General features: G+C 43.4%; 1 pseudogene; it reads right to left on the bottom strand.

Annotated features, from left to right (window-relative positions):
- Window positions 1-4,321: 4,321 nt before the first annotated feature.
- LOC143676056 (S-adenosylmethionine decarboxylase proenzyme pseudogene) lies at window positions 4,322-5,290 on the bottom strand (annotated as a pseudogene).
- Between the last annotated feature and the right edge of the window lie 621 nt (window positions 5,291-5,911).

The following is a 5,911-nucleotide window of genomic DNA, read 5'->3' as shown; positions in this document are numbered from 1 at the left end:
ATAATCCTGTCAAAAACTTTAGAAAATAATTAAATATCAGTTTCCTCAATTATAAAAAACAGTAGATATACATGTATATGCTTTGGTCAAGTGTATTATTTTAAGAATATATCAAAAGCAAAGTGTGTGAATGTTACCAGACAATGAATTAAGCAAATTTGGATCACAGCTTTACACGTTCAGGCACTTTCCTCCAGCCTAATACACCTTAATCTAGAAAGGGGATATCTATATAAAGCATAAGAATAAGCTCACAACTCTGCTTGAAATCTCACAGCTGCTGACACTTTATTTTGTCTCATTTCTCTCTTTCCCCTTTTGGTCGAGAAGACTTTCTCAATCCCTTAATGCTGAGTTCCCACTCATTCTAGGATTTCTGTCCCCCATTGCCAAGGAGGTTTATACCCCTAGGGGTCATGTCCCACATAGAGAGGGGGAGGGCTGTGGGTTTGCTTGCGTGTTGGCTGAGAGAGAGAGGCCACATCTGAGCAACAAAAGAGGTTCTCTGGGGGTGACTCTTAGGCCTAATTTTAAGTAGGCTTAGTCTATCCTTTGTGGGGACAAGGTTCATATGAACAAACCCCAGATTGAGGGCTCAGCCTATTGATTTGGTTGTCCCTACTGCTTGCAAGAATATCAGGAGTTCTCCAAATGGGGAAGTTGAATTTTCCCCCTTTCTCATCATTCCTTCAAGGGGACTTTGCAAATACTTTTTTATTCACTGTTCAAATGACTCTGGGATTTACTGGGGCATCACTCTGGGATTTATCATCTCCCTCGCTTTTGAAGGACCATTTGGCTGGGTACAGAATTCTTGGCTGGAAGTCTTTCTCTATCAGGATCTTAAATATTTCATACCACTGCCTTCTTACCTCCACAGTGCCAGTTGAGTAGCCCAAACTCAGTCTTATGTGGTTTCCCTTGTGTGTAGTATTTCTCTTGCTGTTTTCAGGATTTTCTGCTTCTCTTCAACATTTGACAGACTGATTAGTATGTGTCTTGGGGAAGGCCTATTTGGATTTATTCTATTTGGAGTTTGTTGGGCTTCTTTGATTTGCATATTTATGTCTTTTGTAAGGGTTGGGAAGTTTTCTCCCATTGTATCCTCAACTAATCTTCTTAACTCTTTATTCTTCTCTTCTTTTTCTGGGACACGGATGATTCTTATATTTGTGGGCTTTGTTTTGGCCATCATTTCCCTGAGATCTAATTCACATTTTTCCATCTTTTTTGCCATTTGCCCTTTTGTGTGTTCAAAATCAGTTCTCCTGTCCTCTAGTTTGCTTGTTCTTTCTTCTGCCTCATCAGATCTGTTGTTTTGTGTCTTTATTATATTTTTATTTGGTCTGCAGCATCTTTAATTTCTGTAATATCTGCTTTTTTCTGTTTATTCCTTCAAATTCCTCTTTATACCCTTCTACTGTCTTCTTGATCTCCTTTATGTAATTAGCCATTCCACTGATTTTATTTAATAGAGTTATATGACATCTTTGATTAGGTGTTCCAAAGTCTGTGTCTCCTCTAGTGTTTTAATTTGGTCATTAGGCTGGGCTCTATCTGCCTACATCTTGATATGCTTAGTGATCTTCTGTTGCCTTCAAGGCATGTAAATATGTTAATAGGATTATTTTGGAAGTTGATTTCTTTCTGTAGTCTAAAGTTTTGTATTTGCAGGAAAGGTGTGGGATGCAGGGCATGGGGCCAGGCACATCCATGTGGTGATGGTTTGCAGTGCAGGTACAAGTACAGGTGAGGGACACTATGCTGGCACCTGTGAGCATGGGGTATGGGTCCCGGTGTCGTGGAGGCTTGGAGCAGGGGCCATGGGGATGAGGCACAGTTCAGGTAGGCCTTGGAGTGCAGGAGCAGGGTGTGGTGTGGCAGACACAGACATAGGGGTGCAGCGAGAGGCAGATGGAATGCAGATGTGCAGGGAATGGTACATGGGCAGGATGCAGGTGGGCACCTGGAACAGGTGGGTCGTGGGTATCAGGGTGTGTGGTACAGGACACAGAAGTCGGGTACAGGGAAGGCAGAGCATGGGTGTGTCCTTGTGCAGAGAAAGGGGTCCAGGCGGCCTGGGATGCAGATACGTGATTGTTTAGTGGTGGAGAACAGGTCCCAGAAGTTGCGGGTTGTGTCAGGGGTGGGTGAGGTCAGGTGGGTGGGGCCCTGGCGTGGGTGCACAGGTGTGGGAGGTGGAGGGTGGGGCAGGTTTGCATGTGTGTGCAGTGTAGGAGCAGTGTGGCACAGATGGGCACTTGAGTACCTGCCACATAAGGCACTTGTGCTGGGGGGTGGGGCAAAGGACGTGCACGTGTGTGGGGTAGGGGGTTGGTGTACGGGAGTCAAGATGCTGGGGGTGGGTGTGCCCAGGTTTGAAGGTGAGTGTCTGCGGGTGGCAGGGAGGGGGGGGGGGCGTTGAGGGACTGGGCACTGGTACGCAGGTCTCAGGAGGGGTGGGGTGAGACTGCGTGCTTGTGTGGGAGAGGTGGGTCGGGCTGGACAGACATGTACGGGGTGGGGTGTGGGTCAGGGATAGCCAGGATGGAAATCGAGGAAGGTGGGCTTAGAGCGCGGTGGAGGGGGCCCGTGTCAGTGTTCAGGTGCTTGGAGCGTGGGGGGAGTCATGGATCTTGGGGTGGAGGCGGCAGGTGTGAGGGTAGCACTTTCAAAGAATGAGGCTTGATTTACTTCCTTGTCACTGTCTCCCTGTCTGTGCACTCCTTAGGGCTCTGGCCTTCCTTTTGGAAAGGGGCACCTTAGGCTGTTTGCACTGGTTGCTTGGCCTCTGGTTCTCTGCATCTCAATTCTTCAGCTTTTGCAACCAGGGCCTCCTTTGTGGTGTAGAAGCCCCTTTCAGGTCACTTACCCTCTGGAATCACCTCCTAGTTGTGTTTTTTTTTTTTTTTTTTTTTTTGTCATTTCTGTAGCTGTTCCTTGGAGCAGGGGGTAATTCTATCGTATTCCACTATCTTGCAACAATCCCTCATGTTAGTTTCATGACTAGCCTTCTGCTTCACTGTGAACGCCTGCATAACTTGCACAGCTATCATTCCGAGCAGCCACTTCATTTCTCCCATCAAATCATGGTGAAAGGAACATCGGTGAGAAACAGGTGAAGTCAGGGTACTGTCTATTGCATGCAACACGACATCACAGAACTTTAAATCACAGGGTAGAAAAGACATTGATTCTGCTTGAATCGAAGCTTTCAGGGTATTATTAATATAAATTAGTGGAAATGGTTATTAAAGTGAAAGTTAAAGTGAATGATCCAAACTGACTTATTGAGTGCAGGACAACCTTTAAGCTAAACATCCCTGCTAATTTGCGATAAACATCATTTATACTACTTAGAAGTTAGTGAAGGCATAGGGCTCATGATAAACGAATCTCATTTACTGACTTATTGGGGAACAGAGCATGGTTTAAGAGTTCCTTACAGTTCGGCGCTTGTACCCTAATCTCAAGCTACCATACTCTGACATTTGTTTTTGTCACCATCTGCCAATAAAAAGGAGAAGGAATTCATTTATCCTTAAATGGAAATTGAGATGAGGATCCAATCCATTTTCCCCTCCGGGATAGAAGATTAGTATAAATCTGCAGTGTTGACAATGGATTGCTTTATCTGGAGAGGATGAGGGGAAGGAACTCCACAGAGAGATCTACAAATGGAGAGAGCAGTAATGTTAAAATAAATCACAAAATGAATGATTGTAATCGTTTTCTAAAGGGGACTTGACTCAGGGAAAAAAAAAAGCTTTAATTGCTGTTGCAAAAAACCTATGCATGAACTAGAAAGTGGTTTCAGTAACATTAGTAGAGAATACGCTATAGAAACTGGATGTAACTGGATGTCAGATTCAGGCAGAAATTTAATAGAACAGTCTCAGGCAGGCTGTGGTCAACACCTAATGAGTACGAAAGCCTTGTCTGAGGGCAATTTTGGATGATGCTTGGAGAAATAGTATGTTATGCATAAACCCAAATGAACTCCTTTCACAAGAGTTGTTAAGTTCCCTACAGTAAAAGGGTTTTTTTCCACATGCACTTCAATTTCACAGCAAGAGTGGCATAGAAGAGCAAAACACAGAAGAGATCATTCATGCAAACTGTTTATTCCTTGATATAATAATCATAAAATAATTCAAAGTGATAACACTGTGATTACAACTAGGGCTTCCTGCAACTGCAAGGAATGCAGGATGGCGGTGGAAAGCAGGGTCCCGGCATCCATATCTAGAAAGCAGCCACTACCTTCTTTTGCGAGTGTTCTCTCTTTTCGTTTTTCCTTCATTTTCCTTAATGAAGTTTGCTATTGTTGCCGATTCCTAGCAGAGCTGGTAAAAACAAAGTTGTAGTTGTTAGACATAGCACTGTGATGATCAAGACATTTAAAACCTGCAGTCTTCTGGGTGGAGAAAGCACTGTGCAAGATGTAGAAATGGATTTATAAACAGGGTGGTCCCACATTCTCCTGGCCTGAAGACTTCCACAACTCAGCATAGGCGGTCTGGCTTAAGTTTGCTTCAAAGCTAACGTGAGAGAAGTCTGGTTCTGGAGTGATATGAATAGTCCAAAGAATTCCAACTGATTTCATCCATTTGTTGAATGTCCACAAGGATTGAACAGTGTGGCAACAATGACAGAACTTTGTATCAGGCTACAAATTCCACACCCATGGGTGACATCCCTTGTAGCAACCCAATTTTTTCTGTTGAACTGCTCGGTCAAGTTTGCTCATCAGAATTTCCAAAGTTTGATCTGGCTAATTGACAACATGACTCTGCGGTAAATCCAGAGTGTGCAAGTACCAACAGTCAGAATTCATCTGTCCCAAAGAATATGCTGTTCCACTTGGGAAAATTGCAATTAGAGACACTATTTCTTCCTGGAAACTCCAAAGTGGGTACCCTTGGTGAGAAGGTTGCCTGACGTTCTTACAAGAATAAAAGATGCTTTGAACTGAGGCAAACCCACCTGAATCCCTAGTAAGCTTCAACGGGGACACCAGTGCTTTCAGTAAGAGGGTGGTACCACATGCCTTCAAAATGAAACGTTTTTTGGAGACAAACATGCTACTGTCACTAAGTACGTAAGCTTCCTGCTTGTCAGTTATTGTCACACTTATGACTGAGCATTGCTCATACTTCAAAAGTCTGCCCCACTCAGATCTCAGGATGGTGTGAAGAGCCTCAGATTCTCAGTTTGCATCAGGCTATTGCCAGGAGAACCAAACCTCTCGTGGCTTCTCAGTCTTTTTAAAAAAACGTGCAGCTTCCATCACCATGAGACTAAGGAACAGCCAGCGGTCATAGAAAATCAAATATTTTCTCCTGCTACTGTGGATTGTTCAAACTCTATTATTAAAGTTTAAGTTCCTTTTTTGCTTTAATTTTATGTTAATTTTTTTTGAAAGAAGCAATAATACAATTTTTCCTTTTTTTTGGTGAGTGGAAGATGAATAGTCTGTTGGAAATAATAGGCAGATACAGTTCAGTCTCTGGTAGGCTGCTGCTTCCCATTACAGAGAGTAGAAGGAGGGCTGGCTAATGTCACAGCCCTTACTGCATAAGCCTGAGTACCCTTCTGTGCCCTCTGTTATTTACCTATTTGCTTGTTGGATACATGGGTTGTTTTGCTATAGCAACAATTGAACTGAATGTTCTGGAAGGGAAAATGCTTTTTATATGTCCATTCACTGGAATTCATTTCTAGAACAGCCATTGCTATATTAAAGGTTTCCACATTTTTAAATGGTGTTGCTGTTCATTGACAAATTGTCCCCCTGGAAGAACTGTAACAATTTCCACCTTCTCTAGTAGCCCAGGGGCAGTATTTCCCTTGCTATAGGGTTAAAGAACAGAGGAGGGCACACCAATGTTTATAGCAGCGTTATTTACAA

This window comes from Tamandua tetradactyla, chromosome 3, assembly GCF_023851605.1.
Source record: "Tamandua tetradactyla isolate mTamTet1 chromosome 3, mTamTet1.pri, whole genome shotgun sequence".
Classification (NCBI taxonomy): Eukaryota; Metazoa; Chordata; class Mammalia; order Pilosa; family Myrmecophagidae; genus Tamandua; species Tamandua tetradactyla.
The sequence above is the reverse complement of the archived record's forward strand: the minus strand, read 5'-3'. Positions and strand labels throughout refer to the sequence as shown.